Raw genomic sequence first — 8,197 nt, 5'->3', positions numbered from 1 at the left:
CCTCGTTATGATCGAGCACAGCAACAAGAAGTGCATGTCGTTCAGTGCGCTTTGGATCTGTGGCATTGTGACGTCTCTGATTCTTTATTATCTTGCTGGTTGGCTGCGCCATGACTCGTTGCACTTGTTTCCTCGCGGTTGATTGGTTCGTTCGTTAGTTTGCTCAGTTTAATTGCGCATAAGAATCTAAAAGGGCTCGAAAAATCTAACTGTTGCGTTTACTGAGAAAGTTTTTAAGGTGTTACAGTTTAGTGATTACATTTCCTCATTTTATAAGTCCACCAGCTGATGATGTGTTTGTTGTTATATTCTCTCATAAAAGTACGTTAGAGTTGAAGGGAACCTGGTTGTCATAAAATACAGCGAAATGATTTTTTCTGAGCTTTTCGAGTGTTATGCAGGGAAATAGAACATTACTGGGACCGCTTCACCACTTTTTTCACAAAGGAGATTTCCTGGTTTCATGAGTACGAAGCTGTGTGCAAAGTGCTTATTTACAAAGCGAAAACGACATAAGATGACTTCAATAAACCGTTCTTTGTGCTGGAACAGCTTCGATTCGACGAGGATCGGCTTTAACAGATGAATGCTACGCACAAAAACAAAAGCACGAGGTTGTGCATTACTGGCGCAGAGAAAAGCAGAACACTAGGCTGGCATGTTACCTTCGCTGGCATGTAACCTTGGCTGTTACCTTGGCTGGCATGTAACTTAAACCCATTAACGTTGTCATTCTTCAATATTTTAATACACAATGTCTCAATGTATATACAAAACAAAAGAGGGCTGAGACTGAACCACCGACGCCGATGGCACAGTTCGCTAAACGCATTCTCCATATGCGAGGGTTCTTGCGCAACTCGATCGTTATGTAGGTCAGCATAACGGAGTGCGCCGTAGAAGTAGGCGGTAGGATGGTTCGACAGGATACCGGGAAGCTATCTCAGGAGACTAAGGATATCTGATTAAGAAACGGGAAAGCATGAGGACATCTAACTCCAGAGATAGAATAGAGCTAGTAGAGCTGTCGAAGTTAATAAATAAGCGCAGGGTAGCCGACATCAGGAAGTTTAACATGGAGAAAATCGAGCATGCTCTAAAGAGCGGGGGTAGCCTAAAAGCAGCAAAGAGAAAACTAGGCGTAGGTAAAAACCAGATGCATGCGATAAGAGACAAAGAGGGCAATGTCTTTAGCAATATGGATAAAATAGTTAAAGTAGCCGAAGAGTTTTACACAAATCTATACAGTAGCGATTGCAATCAGAATGTTACTGAGAGAGGCAGTGGAACACAGCAATGGAACACAGCCAGTAACGAAGGAGGAAGTAAAGAAAGCCTTGGGAGCAATGCAGAGGGGGAAAGCAGCTGGTGAGGATCAAATAACAGCAGATTTGTTGAAGGACGGAGGAGAGATTGTGCAAGAAAAACTAGCCACCCTGTATACGCAATGCCTTGTGACCTCGAGCGTAACCCTAGAGCTTGGAAAAACGCTACCATTATCTTAATTCATAAGAAAGGAGACGCCAAGGACTTGAAGAATTACAGACCGATCACCTTACTGTCTGTTGCCTACAAGGTATTTACTAAGGTAATCGCTAATAGGGACGCGACAACCTTAGACTTCAATCAACCAAAGGACCAGGCAGGCTTTCGTAAAGGATACTCGACAATGGACCATATTCACGCAATCAATCAGGTGATAGAGAAATGCGCAGAATATAACCAACCCCTATATATCGCGTTTATTGATTACGAGAAAGCATTCGACTCAGTAGAAACCTCAGCAGTCATGCAGGCATTGCGGAATCAGGGTGTAGAAGAGTGCTATGTGGCAATATTGGAAGATATTTACAACGATTGCACAGCTACCATAGTTCTTCATAAAGTCAGTAATAAAATTCCAATAAGGAAAGGTGTCAGGCAGGGAGACACGATCTCGCCTATGCTATTCACTGCCTGTTTACAGGAGGTATTCCGGGGTCTGAAATGAGAACAATGTGGGATAAGAGTTAATGGAGAATACCTAAGGAATTTGCGATTCGCTGATTACATTGCCTTGCTAAGTCACTCAGGACATGAACTGCAAAGCACGATCAATGAATTAGACAGGCAGAGCAGAACGATGCGGCTAAAAATTAACATGCAGAAAACCAAAGTAATTTTCAACAGCCTAGCAAGGGAACAGCAGTTCGCAATTGATAGCCAGGGGCTGGAAGTAGTAAGAGAATATGTCTATTTAGGGCAGGTAGTGACAGCTGATCCAGATCATGAGAGGGAAATAACTAGAAGAACAAGAATAGGGTGGAGCGCCAATGGCAGGTTATCTCAGATCACGAATGGCAGTTTACCAATATCCCTCAAGAGAAAAGTATACAACAGGTGTATCTTACTGGTACTCACCTATGGGGCAGAAACGTGGAGGCTAAAAAAGAGGGTTCAGCTTAAGTTAAGGACAACGCAGCGAGCTATGGAAAGAAAAATGATAGGTGTAACGTTAAGAGATCGGAAGCGGCCGGAGTTGGTGAGAGAACAAAAGCGCGTTAATGATATCCTAGTTGAAATCAAGAGGAAGAAGTGGGCTTGGGCAGGGCATGTAATGCAAAGGCAAGATAACTGTTGGTCCTTAAGGGTAACGGAGTCGATTCCAAGAGAAGGCAAGCGTAGCAGGGGGCGGCAGAAAATTAGGTGAGCGGATGAGATTAAGAAATTTGCGGGAATACGGTGGCCGCGGCTGGCGAAGGACAGGGTTAATTGGAGAGACATGGGAGAGGCCTTTGCCCTGCAGTGGGCGTAGTCAGGCTGATGATGATGATGATGACAACTGGGAGAGCCCGCTGCGGATGCGCGCCTCCATGTCGACCAGTGACTCTCTTGTCAAGACACACACACTCTGCGATGGGCCGCTAGGCTACAAGAACACACTCTCGGACTATACATGGCACGAGCAGCGTAAAGCTTTGCACAGTGCAGCAGCGCCACGTGAGAGAAAACGGTGCCAAGACCTTTGTTAAGCCTCAACGGTAGCGAAATGACAGCACCGATCTAACTGATCGTCAGAAGATTTAGAATGCTGGTTCATTCTCGTGTCTCCTGAAGCGAGAATTCTTTCCTCATGAACGGTATGGCAAACATCACCTAAACATGCAGGCGTAAGTCGCAACCTCTCAGTGGCTTACAGACCGCTAATGGTCCACAACAGTAAAAGAATGTTGGTACTTTTTTCCGGTTTGTTTCATTTTTGTGTCAGTGCTGCTGTACCGCAATTAAGTGATTGCTCGCTAAGCAAAAAATATATTTTTTCTCCTTTGAATTAATCTGATCTCTTAGGTCGCCAGCGTGACAATGAGATTTTTGTTTGGTGCATGCTAGCCTCAGCTGCTTATGCGCCACTGAACCCAACGCTACTATGTAGATAGTAACGATATAGTTAGTTAGTTAAGCCTAACACTCCAACCAACGGGTCATTCAGCTGTCAGGAAAAAAGGCACAGCGAACCATACCGCTGGTAGCGAGCACGACGGTAAAGTATCGGAGTCGTAGCTACGTCAAAGATACAAAGCGCGCACAATGACGTGCACTTCTTGTCACTGTGCTCGATCGTACGAGCAAACGGGAAAAATTCTGCGTCTTTCCGGTAAAGTATTCTTGTCACTGTGCTCGATCGTACGAGCAAACGGGAAAAATTCTGCGTCTTTCCGGTAAAGTATTCCAGACATGGATATGAGTTTGCGTTGAAACGGCGGCTACGAAAGAACACCAAGAAACGTATAAGACAAAAAACCGTACTGTTCCTACGCCGGCCAGAAAATTCGGCAAAAGAGAAAAAGCTGGCCTATTTCAATAAAACAACATTGCGTCGGCCGGGAATCGAACCCGGGCCACCCGCGTGGCAGGCGAGTATTCTACCACTGAACCACCGACGCTTTTTTTTTTTTATTTATTGCCTGACTTCGGCAAGAACCACAGTACACAAATACACTTACAGAACACAATGAGCAATAATTAACAACACTATCCGCCCGGGGGTGCGTGGCTTCATCATATTAAAACTCCTTAAGCGTCACCAAAGGCTCGACTCTTTCGAGCCACCACCGACGCCGACACGACTGTGCACCTCGCCATATCTACACGTGGCCAGTGCATTTGCGCAATGCAGTCCCTATCTAGGTCGAACGGGCGGCGAGCGCCTTCAGCAGAGACGCGTCTCTTTGCCGCGGCGCAACTGTCGTATAGCAAAGCGGACCCTTACGCCAATGCGCGCCATTATTATCGCTTGCTAAGAAACGAGAGTATTGTTCTGTGCAGCTACGTGTAATGCGGACAACGTGGATGTTTTGTTGGAAGTCTCAACGGCCACACAAAAATGGACCGTTGTGCTTTCTATGACAGGTAAGTCTGCCATAGAAAACCAACGGGGAACGCCTTTGACGATATCAAAAATGTTAATGGAAAAAAAGAATGCTCGCCTTCTGACGGGAGATTGCGGATATATTGATTGTTATAGTGAAGTCTTACAATATATAAAAATTACGTTCATAAATTCTTTCTAGTTGGAAAATGCCTTTATCCAGAATTGCTGGGTATAGCGCCAGGCAAAACAGCAGTATGACGGTGATGAGGTCGTGAAGGTCAAATCGCATTCTTCTTCGAGAGGCGAGAAGTGTCGCTCACTGTAAAAAACAATTTGCTTCGTTAAGGGTGCATTTTTATGCCTATAACTCGCATCCTCCCAAAACGGTGCAAAATATGGTTCTCACACCCGTATACACTAAGCGTGTGATCGTTAGAGCTGCATGCTTTTTCCGACTGCTTTACAGTTTCACAGATTTTGATTGCTTTAAAAGACGCTGGGAATGTTTTTTGTGTTTGCGTGCACTATTAGAAGGAAGCTAAACATTCCGTACACGAAAAGCTTCCGCCGGCCTGTCTACCTTCGCGCGAGTTACGGCATTAATAACAATTATTATGATAGCCAGACGTGTCTTTCACGGCGTGTCTGAACCTGTTTGCTGTGGAGTTACATTTGTGATGTTTGCATGATGATCACGGTGTGATTTTTCTTAATATATTCAAAAGAGAAAAAAAAACTGGGTAGAAAATGTCGTGTTCGTCGACCATGCGACGCAAGGCCGCTCCAGCAGCCCTTGCCTCCTCCGCGCATACTCGCCGCCCGCTTCCAAGAAACAAGCGCGGGCCGGCCGCTCCCTCAAAAGCCAGCCGGCGTCTTCCCCGACGACATCTGATCCCTACAGCCCCGTCGACTAACGCGTTCCCCCATTCCCCCTGACTGGCACCATGCCGTGACCATCCGCGCTCCCACAGCAGCGGAAGTGCTTTCTTGTACACTCGCCCTCTCTCTCTCTCTCTTCCTCTGCTTCAATAAACCTCCAGTCTCTACCCAGCAACTGTGTTGAGAGGTTCCTCGCATGCGGGGCTCCCACGCCCCGAACTAACACAACCATTAACAGAAAAGGCAAACCTTCAGCAAATCCGCTCGCACAACGACGCTAGCATGTACCACGTATCCTTGCCAAAGGAACAAAAAAGAGTTATAAGCGTCCCTGGAATGAGTCGTACGAAGCTACTGAGATGACCATTCAACAGAGAAGACGCCACTGCTGCGTGCAATATTTACTTGCATCTGACGCGCACACTTTCTACGAGTTTATATAAGTCATTTCAACGAGCCCGTATTCGGGATCAGTGATGTTTAGCACTTCAGAAAAAATAATTCAGTTAATTATCACATTATGGGGGCGCGAATCACCGCCATTGCTGCACGCATTAAAGCGTCGACTGTCATTTAATGGAAAGCTCGAATAGTTCACACCATTTTCAAATCACTCTTCAGTGAACTACTGCAAAGTTGTTCAAGAAGTCAAAGAACACCCGAACACTCTTATGCACTCTTGCACTCGAAGGAGTTGCAACAGCCTTGCACCCGTGCACCTTTGAAGGCTGAATTGATGCATCAACGTTAGGAACGTGCTGAGCGCACCCTAAGAAAAAAAAAACAAAAGATAAGGGTGTGGAAATGGCGCAGTCATTAGTGTTACGCCTTTAAGTATGCTAACTTTTTTTCTGTGTTTAGTAAATCCAAAGAGTAAAAAAGCTGTTGTAGGTACGAATTGCGCACAAAAGACACACACAGGAAAAAACACGAGAGAGACTGAAAGAGCGAAAACTATCAACTGGTGTTTATTCGATTCAGTGCCGCTTTATAGGCAGTGTGCACACGTGCCTACAAAGAGGGGAAAGAGAGGATTTTCCTGTGTGTGTCTTTTGTGCGCAATTCATACCTACAACAGTATGCACCAACTCGCCCAACAAGAAGTTCTTCTTAGTAAAAAAGCTCTTTCCCCATCCCACCTCCAAAGAATAGAAAGCGGGAAAAAAGCATGTTTTCTCTCAGCGCATAGTTTAGCCACAGGGAGGACGGCCTTCACGAAAGGGAACATTATGAGTCCTGAACTTTTATGAGGCTGTTGTAAAGGTAAAAATACTGCAAGTGTTTCGTAAATCTCAAACATAAAAGAACATTTCGCACAGTTTATACTACTGATCTCACGGCAAAGGAAAATAAAACCGCGTATGTCACCCACGCAGCTTTAACGCGTTCCAAAATAGACCGTTTTTCAACTTGAGAGAACATACGCGCATCGTGCAAGTGTGGTGCACAAATATTTATTTGCGAGAACCAAACGGACACATGGCTTAGGCACATGACCTTCTTTCTACTAAAAAAAGGCCAACTCGGGCACCAACTGGCTTTTCTTTGTTCCAAAATTGCTTAATCTATATTATGTTGCCACAGGGTCCTGTTCGTTATAACAGCTGCATTTCTTTTAGTTTTCCTAGCTAATTCATCCTTGTGACTCTGCATGTCGACTTATCTGCCTTATTTAACAATAGGCGGCTCCAAAGGTCTGCACTGCATTTTCTTTCGTCTCGTGACTGCGCTAAACCTGAATCCTGAAACATGCGCTTTCTCCTGCATCCTACAGCTGTGAAACATTAGCAACTTTTCCGGTTGTCAGCTAGAAGCTTGATGCAGTCGGCATTCTCTAGGCTGGTTATCATTAACCGCACCAAATGATTGCTTGAACGTGTTGTCAAACAGTACCACTAAGTGTTTTCGCCGATAACTGGAGAGCTTGCTGGTAATGTCGCATTCTCCCACACCGCGCAGGGAGCGCCTTCCTTAATTTATGTTCAGTATCCGCACTGCTATTGGCAATGATTCATCTTACTTCAGCGCAGAACTTACTTGTGACACTACCGTCGTACTTCTCAGAAGTTTCACGAACGTCTTGTGCTGCTTGTTCCATCTCCTCAGAGACGGTGCCGTACGTGAAACCAGACAGTCAGCACGGCAAGCGTCTCCACGCGCCTTCACAATACCCGCCAAACGACATCCCGGTCAACGTACTCAAGCCCGCTCCCAAGCACTTGTATACTCTGCATCAACTACCACGAAGAAAGTCTCCATCGACCGACTCAAACGAGCGCACTGCGACGTTCACGTCATCGCCGCTAACGTATATCGTCTCACGTGTATGCCAAATCATCCGTGCACGGCTCTTACCAGCCAACTGCTTTCGCTCTCACCCCAAAGCCACTCTAGACCATATCCTTTTCCTCTTCCCGGCGGATCCTCCCCCGCGGGGCCTGGAGCACCTTACCACTTGGGAGGCTTGGGAGACCCTACTGCGCTCCGAGGACCCGGCCAAGCAGGCCATCACCACAGGCCGGGCTGCCAGCGTCATTAGCCTCCGGGACATGAACGTTTGAGTGCAGTGGGGCCGTGCGGGGCCCACGTACCTGTGTGTCCCAAACTTCCCTGTTGTAAATAAAGTTTTCACCACCATGTCAACGGAGTTCTTGGACGTGAACTCCAGCTAGCGGTTTTGCCTGCCAGCTACGGTGTTTGTAAGGCCATTGCATCTACTGTTCCGTTTAAATTATAAGAACTGTTCCGCCGCGGTGGCTCAGTGGTTGCGACACTCGGCTGCTGACCAGAAAGACGCGGGTTTGGTCCCGGCTTCGGCGGCCGAATTTCGATGGAGGCGATAGTCTAGAGGCCCGTGTGCTGTGCGATGTCAGAGCACGTTAAAGAACCCCAGGTGGTCTAAATTTCCGGAGCCTTTCACTACGGCGTCCCTCATAGCCTGAAATATTTTGGGACGTTAAACCCCAA

At 46.4% G+C, this 8,197-nt stretch overlaps 1 non-coding gene across 1 annotated transcript; it reads right to left on the bottom strand.

Moving 5' to 3' along the window:
* Window positions 1–3,852: 3,852 nt before the first annotated feature.
* Window positions 3,853–3,923, bottom strand: TRNAG-GCC (transfer RNA glycine (anticodon GCC)). The gene has a single exon. It is a non-coding gene; the product is annotated as a tRNA-Gly (tRNA).
* Window positions 3,924–8,197: the final 4,274 nt, after the last annotated feature.

Source organism: Amblyomma mixtum, chromosome 1, assembly GCF_055824585.1.
Source record: "Amblyomma mixtum isolate Tamu chromosome 1, ASM5582458v1, whole genome shotgun sequence".
Classification (NCBI taxonomy): domain Eukaryota; kingdom Metazoa; phylum Arthropoda; class Arachnida; order Ixodida; family Ixodidae; genus Amblyomma; species Amblyomma mixtum.
The sequence above is the reverse complement of the archived record's forward strand: the minus strand, read 5'-3'. Positions and strand labels throughout refer to the sequence as shown.